The sequence below is a fragment of the Diceros bicornis genome, chromosome 15 (assembly GCF_020826845.1).
Source record: "Diceros bicornis minor isolate mBicDic1 chromosome 15, mDicBic1.mat.cur, whole genome shotgun sequence".
Classification (NCBI taxonomy): domain Eukaryota; kingdom Metazoa; phylum Chordata; class Mammalia; order Perissodactyla; family Rhinocerotidae; genus Diceros; species Diceros bicornis.
In genome coordinates, this window is record NC_080754.1 from 25,047,729 (window position 1) to 25,066,755 (window position 19,027).

Here is a 19,027-nt window from a genome sequence, read left to right on the forward strand (position 1 = left end):
TGATGTTGTGAGCAGAGGAGCACAAAAAGAGGTGCTACCTTGGCACCTTGGGGACAAGCGCCCTACAGAGGGAAAGAAGACCCTTTTCACATAGTGAAAAGGTCAGTATGGTTTTAACGAGGGGAGACACTGCGGGGTATAGGACCACTGACCTTGTGAGAGTTTGCAGCTCTGGGAATTCCAAGAGCCACCAGCATTGGCACAGATGTCTGTGTGATCACAGGAAAAATTAGTGGGGACAGAGACGCAAAACAAGAGGCTCTTGAATGCATGAGAAACATTTTTTGGGAACTCCAAAAAATGCAGGAGTTATTGCCAGTAACAAGACAGGAAATGAGACCTTGGTAAGCTTTAGGTACAGTTTCAGTGGAAATGACTGGCCCAAGTAAGTACTATTGAATACTTACAGCCAAGGGCTAAAAATTCAGGGAGTTATCTGAACTGCTCTCCACAGAAGGATCATGCACTTAGGATATGACTTAATGATTTTTACCCTTAGTGTTGCTCTGTAGGTTGGTTTCTCCAAGAGGGCTAACTGGTTTGACGATATTTGAAAAGGTATTCTAGTGTCAAAGTATCACCCCACAAATTATTTAGAAATTGCAAACAGAAAAATGTACTTTACGATCCAGATATCTGCAGTTACTACTTTAACCAGGTGATCTAACTTAGCATCACTACTAGAGGAACAACCTGGTATTATATACCTCCTGCTGGGATACATGATGAAGAACACTGCATCGCCTATAAAGTATTCTTGCCGAAAGTGAATCTAATCAAGCTTCCAGGCCAGCACTGTCCTACAGAAATATAATGTGAGCCACATGTAATTTTAAATTTTCTAGTAGCCACCAAATCACAGACAACAAAAGAAAAAAATAGATAAATTGGACTATGTACATTGAAATAAAAAATTTCTGTGCATCAAAGTACACAATCGACAGACTGAAAAGGCAACCCACGGGATGGGAGAAAATATTCTCAAATCATATATATGATAAGGGATTGATATCCAGAATATATAAAGAACTCCTACAACTCAACAACAAAAAAATACAACTAGATAAAAAATGGGCAAAGGACCTCAACAGACATTTCTCGAAAGAAGATATATAAATGGTAAATAAGCACATGAAAACATGTTCAATATCACTAATCATTAGGGAAATGCAAATCAAAACCATGATGATATCACACCCATTAGGATGGTTATTATCAAAAAAACAGAAAATAAGTCTTGATAAGGATGTGGAGAAATTGAAACCCCTGTGCACTGCTGGTGGGAATGTAAAATGGTACAGCTGCTGTGGAAAACAGTATGGTGATTCCTCAAAAAATTAAAAATAGAATTACCATCTGATCCAGCAATCCCCCTTCTGGGTATACACCCCAAAGAATTGAAAGCAGGGACTTGAACAGATATTTATACATCCGTGTTCATAGCAACATTATTCGCAATAGCCAAAAGGTAGAAGCAACTCAAGTGGCTATCAGTGGATGAATGGATAAGCAAAATATGGTATATACATACAATGGAATATTATTCAGCCTTAAAAATGAAGGAAATCCTGACATATTCTGCAACATGGATGAACCTTGAAGGCATTATGCTAGGTGAAATAAGCCGGACACAAAAGGACAAATATTGTATGATTCCACTTATATGAGGTACCTAGAGTAGTCAAATTCATAGACATAAAAAGCAGAATGATGGTTTCAAGGAGCTGGGGGAAGGGAGAAATGAGAAGTTATTGTTTAATGGGTACAGAGTTTCAGTTTGGGAAGGTGAAAAAGTTCTGGAAATGGATGGTGGTGATGGTTGCCCAACAATGTGAAGGTACTTAATGCCACTGAACTGTTCACTTAAAAATCGTTAAAATGGTAAACTTTATGTTACGTATATTTTATCACAATAAAAAAAGCTATAAATGGAATTTTTGCAACAGTTGAGGATATTTGATATTATGGAATTATTATTAATATTTTTAGGTGTAATATGGTATTGTGATTATACAGGACAGTGTCCTTATTCTTAGGTGATGTATTCTGAAGTATTTGAGGATAAAGTGTCATGGTATCTATGACTTATTTTCAAATGGTTAAGAATAATAAAAAACAAAAAAAAAACCCCAAACATACACAAACACATGCACTACACATCTATATAAAGCAAATGTGGCAAAATATTAACAATTAGTGAATTAGGAGGAGAATATGCAGCTATTCATTGTTTTATTCTTTCAATTTTTCTCTATGTTTTGAAATGTTTATAGTAAACATGGAGGCAGGAGGGAGAAGATGGCCAGGAGACCTGAGGAAATGCCCAAATCCTCTCCCCAAACAGGAGACGTAGTCTTCTCTCTCTTCCCTATAAAGTTCCTAAGAACAATACACACACAAGGAGAAATGCCAAGGGAAATTACCTCTTCACTGAGCTTGTGTTTGGAAGCTAAGCGCCTCTCTCTTTGTTAGGTGGCCTAGAGCACATGGCGGAGGCCAGAGACTTACCTGTGTCTCTCCTTCCTCTAAGCATAACCTCAAGTTTGTGGACCTTCTTCATGGGGCAAGACCTCAAAGAGAACGCACTGCAGCAAGCATGAAAGAAGAAAACTGCAAGCCAGAAGTCCTCTTCAGCAATGCAAAGGGAAGAGGAAGAAAGGGGAATGGCAGAGAGAGGGACCACATCCTTCACTAAGCGCTGCCCACCCAGTGTTCCAGGATCTCTCCATCACATTGACATGACCTCTTCTTGAGGTACAGAGGTGAGGGGCTTGGGGCGAAATGAAGGCAGCTTGAACTCCTTCTCTTCGCAGAGGCAAAGGATGGATGGATATACTCTTAGATAGTATCTGAAGGCCACACTTCCACTCCCATAAGTATCTCTAGAATCATGAATGGTGTGGAGGCCATTGTCTTTTGAGGAGTTGAGAAAAGAAGTTCCAACTTGGAGAGATCATAATCAGGTACAGCAGTACTGTTGGCTTCTCTGAAGCTACCTCCAGCAACAAAGACATCAACCAGAAGAGGAGGTACTTTGAGTTAAAATGCTTAGGAGCTTGGAGAGAAAATTCTAAGTACCGATGATGAATTTTATTAAAGGCCAACGAATCACAAGATGTAATGCTAGTAAAAGAAGCACAGCTTACCCGGAGGAATCATCTCCTGGCCCTTCCTAAAATGCTACCTTTTCTTCTCTTTAACTTATTTTCCATAACCTGACAAAATAGAGCTTCAGACCACAGGTATAATTCAAGTCCTGTAATTTGGAATACTGTGGAGACAAAGTCACTGGCTTATCTTTGGTATAAGTTATTGACACTATTACTCCCAATTTAGCCACATCCGTAAACATTTTATAATAGCGATGAACTCAGGGAAAGAGAAAGGGTAGCAGCTGAGATTTAGGGAAAAAGGAACAGAAAGTAGTAATCCCTTGAAGCAAAACAGGGAACTTCTAACTTCCCACTTAAATGGATGTTGAGTGATGGTCTTGAGTTGAACCACCATAAGTTGAGTTAATTACAACTTTGCCTGCAGCTTCCCCCAAAACTCTAGTCTTTTGCCAACTTCCTGAAACATTCAAACCATCCTTGGCTTACAGTGAAAACTTCTTCCTTTGATGCCTTACTGTATCTTTTCTTAAATGTTTAGAAAAAAGACAATGCCTTTAGCTGAAATAGTTGCTTGTTTCAAAGGCACATTGACTTCTTCTGATCAAGAATTAGTCCATCCTATTTCCCTATTGCCGCTCTTCACAATGACGTAGCATTAAGGGATTTAGCAAGGTGAGGGAGGGAGGCAGTTGTAACTAGATATTTTAGATACAGACTCTTTGTCCCCCTGGATACTCATGCACCACTTCTGGGGGAATGTGGCTTCCCCTCACCTTCAGCTGCAGAGAATCACTGCTTGTAATGAGAAGTATTACTGACGTGGAGCCAGAAGAAAGTCTGAAAGCCACAGCATCAGGGGGAAGAGGAGGCGGTGGTCACTTGTGTCCTCGGCTCAATTATCCTCTTGGCCTGGAACTATGGACTCAAGCTCACGTTCAGCACAGCCGTGCACCTCAAAAATACCTCGAACAGTTGCTCAGGGAGTAGGGGTACACTTAACTTCCTTCCAACTTCGTTTTCCCATCTGGAAATATGGAGCAGGTGTGAGAAACACTGCAGCAGACCCATGTCCCTCAGGTCTTCACGTTTCAGTGTGCTCCAGACATCTTCCAACTGCCACTATCTGCATCTTGGTGCTTGAGGACTTTATCTGGAACCCTGGAAGGTCACTAAGCCCAAGATACATGGCAGTTCCCACGCCCACCTCCAGCCCCCTCCCTGGAGCATCTTTCAACCAATGAGTGATGGGAGATGATGCATAAATAGCCCAACAACCTCATCCCTTGGGTGGGATAATTCTGAAGCGTGTGTTTTACAGTTTCCCAGCAAGATTAAGCTATAGTTGTCCACTGTGTAGTTGGCTTAATAATTTACTTTTTATTGGCTGTCTTCCCCTCCCTGACTCATTTCCTCACCCTCTTGCTGGTATTTCCTTGGATTAACTCCCAAATAAACTACTTGCTCTCAAATCCTTGTTTCAAGGTCGGCTTCTGGAGGACCTCAAACTAAGACAATACTCTGGTATGAGTTAGCATCATTAAACACATTTCTGGAGAGCTGCTAAATGACAGAGACATCCTCCCCCTCCCCCTCTTATTCCTGTCTCCCTATCCAAGGCAGTGGGGACTGTACCCAGAGATTTTTGGGGTGTACTGTATGTGCTCTCCTCTGTGTAGGCCTGGTACTGTAAAAACATGTTCTTTATGTAATGTTATAAACCAATTAAAAAAAAAAAAACATGTTCATGGGCACTGGAGAGTCTCCTCATTGTAATGTGAATTGTTAAACGAAGGAACCTTGATCACAATGAAAAGAGAGTGGATCAGATGCCGTGTGATGGTGGGTGAGAGGAGCTATGTTTATTGAGAGTGGCATCTCCTAGCCTATGTTCCCAGGTGTTCTGGGAGATGCCTAATAATCCAATAATCAAGTTCCGATGGTCAAATGTTTAGGAATTGCTAGATTAAGCAGAGACTATTTTATGGTAGGACTTCTCAGGACCTTTAACCGGACAAAGTGCATTGTCATTCCCTGAGAGAGGGATCACATATACGATGTTTTCCAAATCTCTCTGACCACAGACCTTTTGAGGGAGCATCTATTAATACCCCACTGAAAACATTTTGGGACGTGATGGTAGAGAGACATATCTTCTCCCTCCCCCAAATGCATATCTTTCAATCACCAGTGTTTTGAAATGAGTTCCGGTCTCCATCCCAGGGGTTGAGATGTCTTCTTCCTTCTCTCTTCTCTGCGAAACAAGACTTCAATGGGGCTGTTACTCCTTATTATATTTAAGAAACTATAATCATCGTAAGACCCAGCAATTGCCTAGCCTTTGCAGTCTCCAGACTGTGTTCCCACACATTAATCCTCACAACAACCCAGAAGGGAGGTCTTAGAGATCCTTATTTAATAGTAGAGGAGACTATAGTTCAGAGGTTTTCCCAGGATCACTTGGTAGTACATAGTGCAGGAAATTTGGGCTTTGAAGCAAGCAACACAAGCAAGGGACTCTTATTTTCCCTCTGTGGTCTGAATTTGAGTAAAGATTCAGTTAACATGGTAGACTTTTCTAAGACTTTGGGGTTTGAAAAGGTCATTGGACAAGTCCATGAAAAAGGAAGAAGCAAACACATCAATTCTGAATGTGATATATATGGGATTCTTCCAGGTGGTCTGTGGGCTGGGTCCATTGCACCACAGAAGGTAGATGGCATCCTGGATGAAATCAGGGTTTCCACAGAAATCTCTGGGTTTGAGTTTTTGCTCCATTATTTACCAGCTGTGTGACTTTGGGCAAGTTACTTAAACATTCTGAACCTCAGTTTCCTCATCTGTAAAACAGAGGGAATAATATTTCTCATGGAGCTGCTGTGATGATGAAATTACATAATGTACCTAAACCTCTTCACACGGGAGATGCCTGGCTATAGTGGAAACGAAAAAGAAAAGGTAGCTATTATTCGTAGACTGGTATCCATAACTTTTACTTTCCGGCATGAATTAATCATTTAACAGAAATCAGACATCATTTTTGTTGGTGCCTTACTAGAAACAGTGCTATTTTCTAATATAAAATTTTTTATTTTTTTATTTTTTTTTGTGAGGAAGATTGGCCCTGAGCTAACATTTGCCATTCCTCCTCTTTTTGCTGAGGAAGACTGGCCCTGGGCTAACATCCATGCCCATCTTCCTCCACTTTATATGGGAAGCAGCCACAGCATGGCTTGCCAGGCGGTGCGTCGGTACGCACCCAGGATCCGAACTGGCGAACCCCGGGCAGCTGCAGCGGAGCGCGTGCACTTAACCGCTTGCGCCACCGGACCGGCCCCTGGAGGTAGTTTTTTAAATTGTTGTTGTTTGTTTTTGGTTTTATTTTGTGTAAAAATAGGACTAAGTGAGATAGGTCTTTGCAAAATTTTTTTTCTGCGACTAAATAGCCTGTCAACACTCCTTCACACGCCACCCTGCCCCCTGAAGAAAAGGAAAAAGGACAAATTGAGAACGTATGGAACCACAACTCAGAAACCTGAGCGCTTTCCATTTCAGCTTTTCTTGGAATAATTTGATGAAAAGCCTGTGCTGTGGTCTTAGATGGCATTGGGATGCCCATCTTCTGTCCCTACCCCTAAGCTCCTGAACATGATTTATATTTCCCTAGTTTAAGCTAGTGCAGATTTATGAGACTTTAAACACCAGAGTTGAAGTTATTGGAGGTTTAAAAGGATTAAGCAGGTCCAGCAGCGCCTGAGGATGTATAGGTGGTTTAAATGATTTATCGGCATTTCCATGTTAAAACCCAGTTTTCAGGGTTCTCATAGCCTGGGTCTGAATCTATTTCTTTTGGGCAGAGGAGTGAATGTTTAGGATTTCTCTTAGATGGAAAAAAATCCATCCCTCTATTGCTTTCTGCTTTGTATTTCGGGCTGTGCCTCTGCCCCTCACCTCTTCATCTTTTACGTCTAGCTTGCTCTGTCTTCTCTGGGGTTTCCCTTCTCTCCATTCCTGTCCCCTCTGACGTCAATGATTTCCTGATATTCTTCTATGTTCACATATTTACAAGCTCAGCCTCTGACCCATGAACCTAACAGGAGAGAGCCTGACACATCCTTGCCCTTGGCTTCTTGCTTAGGGAGCCAAGGGAACTCACTGGCGGGTGAGGGCTACAGTGGGTGATAGTTGGCTGCGTGGGTGGGAATGCCTTGAGCCATGGGGGTGACAGATTCCCATGTTTACACCAGAGGGTGCAATGACTCCGTGACTGAGAGGCGCTGGCTGGAGTCTGGAGTTTCCAAAGAAAGTGTCCATTCAAGGCAAAGCACACAAAATTCCTAAGCAGCTAGGTTTGGGAGAAGATGTTTTGAGCGACATTGAAAATAGGTTCAGGGCACAAAGTGGGCACACACTCTTTGTCGTATTCTACTAATGCTGGAAAGAGCCAACATTCTTTTCATTGCCAATAATTATTCTCATCAGCCTCCGCGTTTTGCCTCTCAGGTTTCTTCCAAGTCCTGGCTCTGCCCACCCAGTCAAATCAGTGTGGGTGTAGGGAACGTGAACTCATTTTAATATCAGCGTAAACCAGATATCACTGGGAAGGAAATCAGAGAAGCTATTCCAAAGTCAAGTAAAAATAACTTTTGTAAGTACGTACTCTGTGATTCTACTTATGTGAAACCCTGAAAAAGACAAATCTAATCCATAGTGACAGAAAGCAGATTAGTAGTTGCCTGGGGCCAAGGCAATGCAAGTTCATTGACCAAGATGGGGCACAAGAGAACTTTTTGGGATGCTGGAAATGTGCTTTGTCTCAATTATGGTGATGATTGCACAGGTCTATAAAACTGTAGAAACCCAATAAATATTCAATTAAAATTAGTGTAAATTATACCTTGATTTAAAAAAATGTGTCTGCTGTGCATCCACATTGCTCTCCCCCTCTGTTAGTATGGGCAATGGAGAACTGAGTATAAATCTTAGGATGCTCCCCAATCCGTGGATGACTGTTCAACCAGTCTGTGGCATCTATCCATACAGGGCATGGATAATCCAAAGCCATAGATAAACACCTAATCAGTTATAATTGACTTTGGAATGCTTTCTGCCCCTTTTCATTCTCTGAATGCAACCTGACTGACAGGAGCAAGAGGGAACAGGCAGCCAAGAAATGTGGTAGAGGAAGCCAGATTAAACAACTACCAGAGAGAGACAACAAAAGGGTGACTGACCACCCAGATGATAAAGAATTGTTGACTTCGTAATGTGAACTCTGCATCGTATAAAAGGGCAATGGCATTGGTGAGGTGGAGCAGTTGCTCATTAGAGATCAAACCAACCACACTGAATAGCCCTGGCATCTGGGTAACAGGAGGTCTTCACCAACTCCGTCATTTCCACATCTCTAATTAAATTTTTGATATTGCTTAAGTCAGGCACAGTGCCCTATTCATTCTGACATCCAAATATCCATTTTGAAGTTGGCCAGGCTCACCCAGAGGATGATGTTAAATAGATCAAGGATGGAGTTAAGATTTAGGACATTGGATTTTGTCCCTGCTGTGTGACCTTCTGAGAAACCACTTAGTTTGTTTATTTATTTGTTCACTTATTCATTTATTCAATTAAATTATGAAGCATCTGATAGAAATCAGGCAGTTTGCAAGACATGAGGAATACATAGCTCTAAGCTTAGCTTTCCTCCTTTGTAAATGCTTGTTCTGGGATCCCTGCACCATTCTATCACTGTACCGATGGTTGGCATGGGTAGTGTTGTGGTCAGGCCCTGAGACCCTCAATGCTGTGCCTCAATGATAAGGCTGCCTAGGAGGTATAACAAAGATAAGACTCCCTAACTTCTCTGTTCTGTATCTTTCCAAAGGGTAATTCTAGGCCACTTAAAGCATCTTTGCCATAAAAAGTTCCACGGAAATGTAATTAAGCGTTTTAGTTTTGTTTGTTGAAAAATGTCCTTAAAAAAACCTTCTAAAGCAGTTTTAAAATTAATTTCTTATTGCGTCAAAGCACAAACTCACATATAGTTATAAATTAAGTTAACATTTGATCTAGTGCAGGGCAGTAGACCCAAGGCTTTGTCCAGCCTTTCACGCTGATTTGCAGTGTTCCCTGTCCCACCCACCCCTCCCCAATAAAATTTAGAAGTCAACAGACACAAAATTGTTTCTATTCTTGAAGTCCTCCTCACATGTATCTCCAGGTGTACAAGAGCTGTTACGTTTCAGATCATCTAATCAACTCTCAGAAGAGTCTGATAGAGTTGGATTCAAATTCCACTCTGTCCATGTGTAATATGTAACCCTGGGAAAATTCCATGAACTTTCTGTGCCTCAGTTTCTTCATCTGGAAGTGGGAATAATAATATCTGCTTTGAATTGTTCTACAGTTTAATATAATGGATATAAAAATACCTAGATTGGTGTCTAGGCAACCATAGAAAACCAATTGGTGATTGTTATTAAAGCCTAGCAAAAATGAAGTCTGGGGATTGAAGAGAAAAAGCCCATTATAGAGTAAGAAGTATTCCACTGATTCTTGGCGTAGAGGAACCAGGAACTTCAGCCTTTTTCAAATGGGTGGCTACTGTAGGGGGATAGGACCGTCAGATTATTAAGTTCAGAAGTACATATTATCTATCTAGGAGAAGGATTGACATTCTAAGAGAGGAGATAAGTCATCCACATGCCCTTGACCCAAGAAAGAGTTTTTCTCTTTAACCCAGCATCCGGTGACGGGAGGAATTCATATGGAACAATGATGGAGAAAAAGCCATGCCCCGGCTGACTTTTGCTGCCCATATCGCAGATGCCACAGTCAGATTACTTCTACATTCTCCCAGGAAAGGCTGACATCTCCTGGCCCTTTCCAAAGAAGGCATTGTTCCACCCAACAGGTCAAAATCAGTGTCAGAGAGAGGGCTGAGAACCTGAAGATAGAGTGTGCCTGCTGATCCAAGAACAACAGACAACTGGCTCAGGCTGTGATGAAAGTTGGTTGGAATTCACAGCCGGCAGAACAATGACCACATTCATGAACTGAACTGCTTACTCTCCAGTTCCAAAGTCCTTCATCTTCCCTCTGCATGGTCAGCCAGCTGTGCTGAGAGATTTGTGGTGTTAGCACCTGGAAGTGTAGGATGAACTTGATTGCTTGTAATAAAATCTAACATGAATGACTTGAAAATATAGTTAAAGGATGCAAACCCATTTGTAATTACTAGGAGTCTGCAAATAAAAACCCACTAGATTATACAGCTCCGTATGAGCAGAGGCTATATCTTATCTTTTTTATTGCTTTATATCCAGTATCAAGCACAGAGCTTCTTGGGTAACCAACCATCTTGGTTTGCCCGGAACTCTCTGGTTTTAGCACTGAAACGTCCTCCATCTCAGGAAACCCCTCAGTCACAGGCAAACTGGAGTGATTGGTCACTCTAGGCTTGGCACATAGTAGGTGCTCAAAAAAATCTTTGTCAAACAAAGAAATAAATTAAATAAGCATTAGAAGTGTAACTGGAATTATAACGCAATAACTTGGATTAACTGATGTGGATAGAAATCTACCTCTGGCAGAAGCCAATTTGAAGTTGAGTTTGGTGAAACCAGCATACTGTTTGGATGGTATATAGGACCAATCCTGGGCTTTGAATGTCATCTCATTTCTGTCCTTTCTTTTGACCTTAGTTTATACATCCGGGCCATTAGTCAGCTGTAGGCTGCACGGTTTCAAAACTGTCAAAACGTGACTAGAACTTCTGAAGTCTATTTTCCCATTTGGTAACTTGCCCACCTATGTACATGGAAGCCATGTGTTTTAATATGATCCATAATATACACTTGAGAAGGGATAAGCATCTCTCCAATCAAAGTAACTCAACAGTCCTTTATTGAGTGACTGCTCTGGGCAATGTGCTGGGTACTGCAGGGCATTCAAAATGAGTGCAATAGGATCCTTGCCCTTAGCAGCTCTCAGTCTAGCGGGGGTATGTGAGAATAAATGTACATAAATATTTATGACATGAAGCAGGTTTGATACAGGATGTTATTTTAGTGATTTTAATTGTGCCCTATGTGACTATGGGAGAAAGGGAGATCAATTTTGAGACATTATAGAATGCCTTCTTGAAGGAGGCGGGATTTAAGGTGGGCTTTAAAGAAAGAATAGGACTTCAAAAACTGGCTGTGGAGTGGGAAGAGAGTGACTTTCCAGGCAGAAGGAAGAGTATGGGTACGACAATTAGTTGTATTAGGCTACACATTACATAAACCTGATTCTAGGGGCTTAACTAAATGGAGGCATATTATTCTCACATAACAAGACATCCAAGGCTGATGCAGCAGCTCCAAGGTGTCAACAGTGTCCCAGGTTCCTTTTCTCCCTCTGCTCCACCATCCTTAGCTTGTGGCTTTGGTGCCTCATGCCTCTATGATGGCTGCTCCACCTCAAGCCTCCTGTTTGTGGAGCAGGCGGGAAAAAGAAGAAAGAAAGGAAGGAAGGAAAGAACAGAGAAAGGAGAAAGATGCATGGGAGGGAAAGGCAGGACCTGTGTGAGGAGGGTAAACACTTCAACTCCCTAGCAGACCTTCTCTGAGTCATGTATCATGACAAGAAATGGGTTACATGGCCACCTCTAGCTGCAAAGGATTCAGGAAAGGTGAGCATTTCAGCTGGACACCTTGCTCTCCTGAATAATATTGCAGGTCTCTTAGTAAGGAGGCACGGGAGACTGGATTTTGGGTAGGTAACCAGCAGTGTCTGTGTCTTTGACTGGAAGCCTAGGGATGGGGACAGGACAAGGATTGCTGGATTAATGAGAATGAAAAGTAGACTCTTGCTCCTGGGATTGAGTGTGTGTGTGTGCATGCGTGTGTTGTGTGTTGGCAGGACAAGATAGAGTGGGATGGCTCCATCAGGTATGAGGAGGAGCAATCTGAAGAGGATAAGATTGGAAAAATATGAGCCAAATTCAGGAGACATGTGGCTTTTACCTGGCTTTTTAGTTTCTTTGCAGAAGCTCCAGAACGGCCTAGATGACTCTGTTTCACATTTTATGAGATGGCATTCATCCTTTACTCCCAGCCTTTTTCCTCCTCAGTCTCATGTTGTCAAGCACCTTGGATAGAGATATTAAAAACACCACTTTCAAACTTGTCCTTCATGTCAATATCAGAAGAAGATCATGGAAACATTTAAACCATTTTCTTTCCCTAAATTCACTGTTATCCATATTTCTATTTTCTATTATTATTAATCATATATTCTATTGATCATTTCCTTTAATTCCCTTGGGCACCATGCCATATCAATCTTTTTACCACAAAACAATTGTTATTTTAGTATTGCTAAATACTATTCAAAAATATATATATATACACAGAAACATAATTCTTATAGATTTCTGATTAGCATTTAGCAATGCTAAAATCATATTTCACACACACATATACACATATACGTATATATTTCCCATCTATAGCTGTCTTTTTGAAAGTCAGATTTGTTCTTCAGCCTTGCGATTTCTTTTGTATCTTGGTGCAATTTTGCTTGGTCACTCTCTAAGATACAGCTCTGAATAATTTCCCCATTGCTTGACTCCAGCCTTGGTTTCTTCTAGGGTAATAGTTTCTGAAGATAACTTTAAGCATAAAGAGTAGTTGAAGAACTATGAAGAGCTTACTAGTATTAGAGGAAGATATGATGATTTTACTCTAAGTCAGGGGTTAGCAAACCTTTTTTTGTAAACGGCCAGATAGGAAATATTTTTGACTTTGCAGGCTATATGGTCTCTGTCACAACTACCCAACTCTGCTGTTGTAGCACAAAGGCAGCCATAGACACTAAGTAAACCAATGGGCATGGCTGTGTTCCAATAAAACTTCGTTTACAAGATCCCTGGTCTAAGTGAACAGTAGGAAGAGATTCTTTCCCTTTCTCTACATCTCTTTCCGTCTCTCTCTCTGTCTTTCTCTGTCTCTGTCTCTCTCCTATTTTGTTGTCTTCTTATCACCATCTTTCTTCCACTTTTATCTTTCTTCCTTTCTTATCCTAACCTCTCTGTTTCTCACTTTCTTTCCACATCTTGATTCCTTTCTTGTCACTCGCTGCAAGACATATCCCCAAGGGATGCTTGGCAGATCCTCCTAGCCTCTTGAGAAGGCGTCAGAGAGGAAACTTTACTCTTCCTTAGTGACATAGAGAGGCTCCTAGGCTGACTGGATTATGTGTCTGGTCACTTCTTACGTACATGTAACTCTTCTTGGGTAGCTACATATCCTTTAGTTTATGAGCTGCGGAATTCCTTCTGGCTTCCTTGGACCTGAATCTCTGAGATGACTAACGGGGTCTTTCTCTTAAAATGTCAGTGGAAACTGAGGTACATTTGAATGTTCTTTAGTCTTTTTGAGTGCCCCCATCTCTTCAGGATAGGCAAGACTGACAGGGAGCATGGGTGTGGAGTCCATGAGGTCAGCTTCCTTAGGATCTGGAGGAAAGCCATACTAGTTTACCTGCTGCAGATTTCCTCATCCAGGCAGGTTTTTTGACCACCACATGCTTCCCCCAAAGACAGGATGAGAGGGAATGGGCTTCAGTTGCAGCAGGAAAGATTAAGAGTAGAGGTCAGGAAGAGCTTTGGTTCTGTCGCAACTGTATATCAAGCAAGGCCAAGACCAGGGGATGTTTTGGCGTTCCGTTGGAATTGTTAAAAGAACAGGACAGATTACTTCCTATGCTCACTCCAAAAAGAAAATAGTGTGACAAAGGAAACAGCTTTGTGTTAGAAATTTCCTGTGCCGTATGGGCTGAGAGCTGGGAATCAAGATTTGAGGCCCAAATATCTTCCACCAGCTTCCTCTATGCAGACCAACCCTCAGGATGCCAGCTGATCACTGCAACAGGGAAGGCCGCCCCCCTTCCAGTTTCTGAGTGATGCTGATAGCTTTCCAGCTTCAGAATTTTCTATGCCTCTTTTTTTCTCTCAGTTGTGTCTTTCAACTCTGCATAGCTAGCTCCATTATGAAAAACACAACGCAACAAACATTTGGAAAGTTGACCACTTTATCTAGCTACTGTCTTATTTTCTTTTTTCACTGCCAAAACTTCAGGAACAGATAATTCAGCTCTGCTGCTTCCGTTCTCTCGCCACTCACTGGCTCCTGTTCTGTCTACAGTCAGGTTCTACCCTTCACTTTGCTCTCTCACCACGTACTCTCTTCTATAATTGGATTCCATCCTCCTCTTTCTCTCTCAAAGGCTGCTTGTAACCTACCACTTACCCAAATCCTGTCTCCATATCCCAGAACTTGTTGCCTCTCACTTCTCTGTGGCAACTGACATTTTCAACTGGTCTGCCTCCTGACACCTTCCTGTGTCTTGTCTCCATGGCCAACATGTTCCCGTGACTTGCTTGTCTCTGTGGCCTATCTTTTCTTTCAGGTATTGGCTTTACTTCTCCACCTTGCTTGGGGAAGCCAGTTGGCAAGCTGTTGTAGAAATTCAAGATTACAGAGCTGAAGGCGAGGCTAAGATGGCATTAGAGGGAAAGGAGGCAACGGATGACATTTCAAGGGAAAACTCTGGCTTACTGACAGCATGGATGCAGAAAGTAGAGGGGGCGGAGGAGTCAAGCAAGTCTCCCAGGGTTCTAGTCTGTGAAACTGGAATAATGAAGTCAGGAAAGTCAGGAAGAGGTGCTGGTTCTAAGGCAAATTTGATTTGAGTAGAAAGCAGGATATCCAAGTGGATAATACATTTAAAGTGGGAAGTTAATGGAAATGGATAGAAAACCTTTGATCTCATTTGCTCTTGCTGCTTCACTCAGCTCCTAGCTCCTTAATCAATATTTCTAGCTCCCAAGCCCTCCCAGGCTCTGCGCTGACAAGCCTAATTGCCAATTGGACATTACCACCTGGATGTCCATCATAACTTCAGACTCCTCAGGTACGAGGAAATGTGTTCCAGGGAAGCAGCATGGAAAACTGGCCTAGGAGTCATGAGTTCTAAGGTCTGCTGTGTGACTTTGGGCAAGTTACTTTACTCCCTAGTTTACAGCTTTCTCACTGATGAAATGAGAGGTTAAGTTAATATCTTACTTAGTCACTTTCCCATCTTTCCTCAGATTGGTTTCTCTCCTAGATTTTTTTCTTCAGAATGACTGCTGCCATTCTGTCAATTACCTAGTGCCCAGAGGTTTCTTGAACTCCTGTTCACCAACCCTCCCTCTTTCCTGCCCACACCTTCTCCACTCCACAACACATGCTGTTGCTTTTTCCTTCTTGTTGACTTCCACAGCTTTCCATTTCAGTCCCACAACCACACCCTACTTGAGGTGCTTGCTGCCTTGTTCCTAAACTATTTCTATGGACTCCAAGCTCCTCCTCAGGGTTCTGGGCACATCTACCTTCCTAAACATTTCTTCCATCCTGTCCCATCCTGTCCCCTTCCTCCTTAAATCTTTATAGAGAGGTGAGGAGAAGAGGGTGTCTGTCAGGATTACTTGAGAGTTTTATCTAAATACTTGTATCTAAACATCTCTCCTCCTTCCTCCACCCAGACGTTCTTGTGCACCACGTGTAAAAGATTCCCCAGATGACGATTGTCTTCCTCCTCCTTGTAAAGAGTCCATGTTATGAAAATTTAAATATTTAAATAAAACATATATATTTTACAGACCATGAAAATCCCATATTATCCCCTCAAGATAACTGCTATTTCCTTATAATCACATATAGATTTACCCCATTCTTTTTTAAAAAATTATTGTTTATTTAAAAATAGCTTTGTTGAAGTATAATTGGCATTTGATAAATTGCACGTATTTAAAGTGCACAATTTGATCAGCTTTGACATAAGCATACACCTATGAAACCATCACCACAATCAAGAACATATCCATCACCTCCAAAAGTTTCATTGTTCCCCTTTGTCATCTCACCCTCTTGCCCCTCCTCTCCCAGTCTCCCCACTCTAGTCATCTCCAGACAATCGCTGATCTGCTTTCTGTCAGTACAGATTATTTTGCATTTCCTAGAATTTTATATAAATGCAATAATTTAGAATGTACTCTTTTTTGTCTGACTTCTTTCATTCAGCATAATTATTTTGAGATTCATCCAAGTATTATTGGTATACCAATAATTCATTCCTCTTTATTACTGACTATTCCTTCATATGTATATGTCATAACTTACTTATCCTATCACCTGTGATCGCTTTTTGGATTGCTTCTAGTTTTTGGCTATTATAAACAAAGCTACTATGAGCACTTGTGTACAAGTCTTTGCATGGTATGTGCTTTTATTTCTCTTGAGTAAATATCAAGCATGGCTGGGTTGTATGGGTAGGTGCATTCTTAACTATTTAATAAATGGCTAAATTGTTTTCTGAAGGGGTTGTACCATTTTACATTCCCACCAGAGGTGTAGGAGAGTTCCAGTTGTTCCATGTCTTCACCAACACTTGATATGAACAAGTCTTTTTAATTTTAGATATTCTAATATAGATCGTGATATCTCATTGTGATTTTAATTTGCATTTCCCTAATGACTAATGATGTTGAGCATCTTCTCAAGTGCTTATTTGCCATTCCATATATCTGCTAAGGTGAATGTCTATTCAAATCTTTTGCCCAATTTTTAAAAATTGGGTTGTTTTCTTGTTTTGAATGTTTGAAAGTTCTTTATATAGTCGGGATATAGTTCTTCATCAAATACGTGAATCTCAAATATTTTCTCCCAATGGCTTGTCTTTTCGTTATCTTAACATCTTTTGAAGAATAGAACTTCTTAATTTTGATAAAGTCAAGTTTATAATTTTTTTCTTTTAGAGATTTTGCTTTAGAAGTCATATCTAAGAAGTCTTTGCCTACCCTAAGGTCACAAAGATTTTCTTCAATGTCTTCTAGAAATTTTACAGTTTTAGCTTTTCATTTAAGTCTATGATCCATTTTGAGTTAATTTTTGTATGTGGTGTGATATATTGATCTAAGTTCATTTTCTTTTGCATATGGATATTATGATAGGCAGAATAGTGCCCTTCCCCAAAGATGTCTATGTCTTGGTTCCCAGAACCTGTGGCTATGTTAGGTTACTTGGCAAATGGGAACTAAAGTTTCAGATGGAATTAAGGTTGCTAATCAGATGACCTTAAAATAGGGCGATTATCCTAGATTTATCTAAGTGGGCCCAATGAAATCACAACGACCCTTAAAAGTGGGAAGGGGGACTGAAGAGAGAATCAGAGATAGCAGTGTGAAACGGACATGGTCCATATTGTTGGTTTTGAAGATGGAGGGGGACACAAGCCAAAAAATACAGGTGGCTTCTAGAAGATGGAAAAAGCAAGGAAACAGATTCTCCCTTAGAGCCTCTAGAAAGAACACATATCACAGCTTATACCTTGATTTTAGCCCAGTGAGACCCCTTTTGGACTTCTGACTCCCATTATTATAAGATAATAAAATTTGTGTTGTTTAAAGTCACTAAGTTTATGGTAATTTCTTATAGCAGCCATAGAAAACTAACACAGATTTTCAGTTGCTCAAGCACCATTGTAAAGACCATCCTTTTTACACTGAATTCCCTTTGATCTTGGTGGAAAATCAATGGACCATAAATGTGTGAGTCTGTTTCTGGATTCCATTCTATTCCTTTGATCCATTTGCCTATTGTTACACCAACATCACATTGTCTTGATTACTGTAACTTTGTCATAAGTCTTAAAATTGGACAGTGTAAGTCCTCCAACTTTCTTCTTTCTTAGTTGTTTTGGCTTTTCCAGTTTCTTTGCATTGAAGTACCTTGTCAATATCTACAAAACAACCTTTTATGATCTTGATTGGGATTGCTTTGAATTCACAGATCAATTTGGGGAAAATTGATGTCTTAAGCATTTTGAGTCTTTTTCTTTTTTTTTTTTTTTTTTTTTGTGAGGAGATCAGCCCTGTGCTAACATCCGCCAATCCTCCTCTTTTTTTTGCTGAGGAAGACGGTCCTGGGCTAACATCTGTGCCCATCTTCTTCCACTTTATATGGGACGCCGCCACAGCATGGCTTGCCAAGCAGTGCATCGGTGCGCGCCCGGGATCCGAACCAGCGAAGCCCGGGCCGCCGCAGCGGAGCGCGCGCACTTAACCGCTTGCGCCACCGGGCCGGCCCCGCATTTTGAGTCTTTTGATCCATGACACAGTATATCTCTCCATTTACTTAAGTCTTCTTTAATTTCAGCAATGTATTGTAGTTTACAATGTATAGGTCTTACATATCTTTAATCATATTTAGCCTTCATATTTTATGTTTTTCCAAGCTAATGTAAATAGTGATTTTTTTAAACTTTTAAATTTCCAAATCTTCATTGCTAGTGTATGTTTGTCTTATATCCTGAAATCTTGCTAAACACATTATTACTTCTAGTGGCAATTTTGATAGATTCCATGGAATTTTCTAAATAGACAATCATGTTGTCTATGAATAAAGACAGTTTTATCTCTTCCTCTCCAATCTGGATGCCTTTAATTTCTTTTTCGTGTTTTACTGTATTGGTTGAAATATCCAGTAATTTGTTGAATAAGAGTGAGCGTGGACGTCCTTGCTTTCTCCTGAACTTAGGGGGCAAGTGTTTAGGCTTTCACCATTAGGTATGGTATTAGCCATAGGTTTTTTGTAAATGCCCTTTGTTAAGTTGAGGAAGTGTTTTCCCTTCCTAGTTTGGTGAGAGTTTTGATCAGAAAAGGATGTTGTATTTTGTCAAATGTTTTTCCTGCATCTATTGACATGATCATATGGTTTTTTTTTTAATATGGTACATTAATTTTCTACAGCTGCCGTAACAAAGTGCCACAAATTGGGTGTCTTAAACAACAGAAATTTTCTCTCTTATATTTCTAAAGGCTAGAGGTCCAA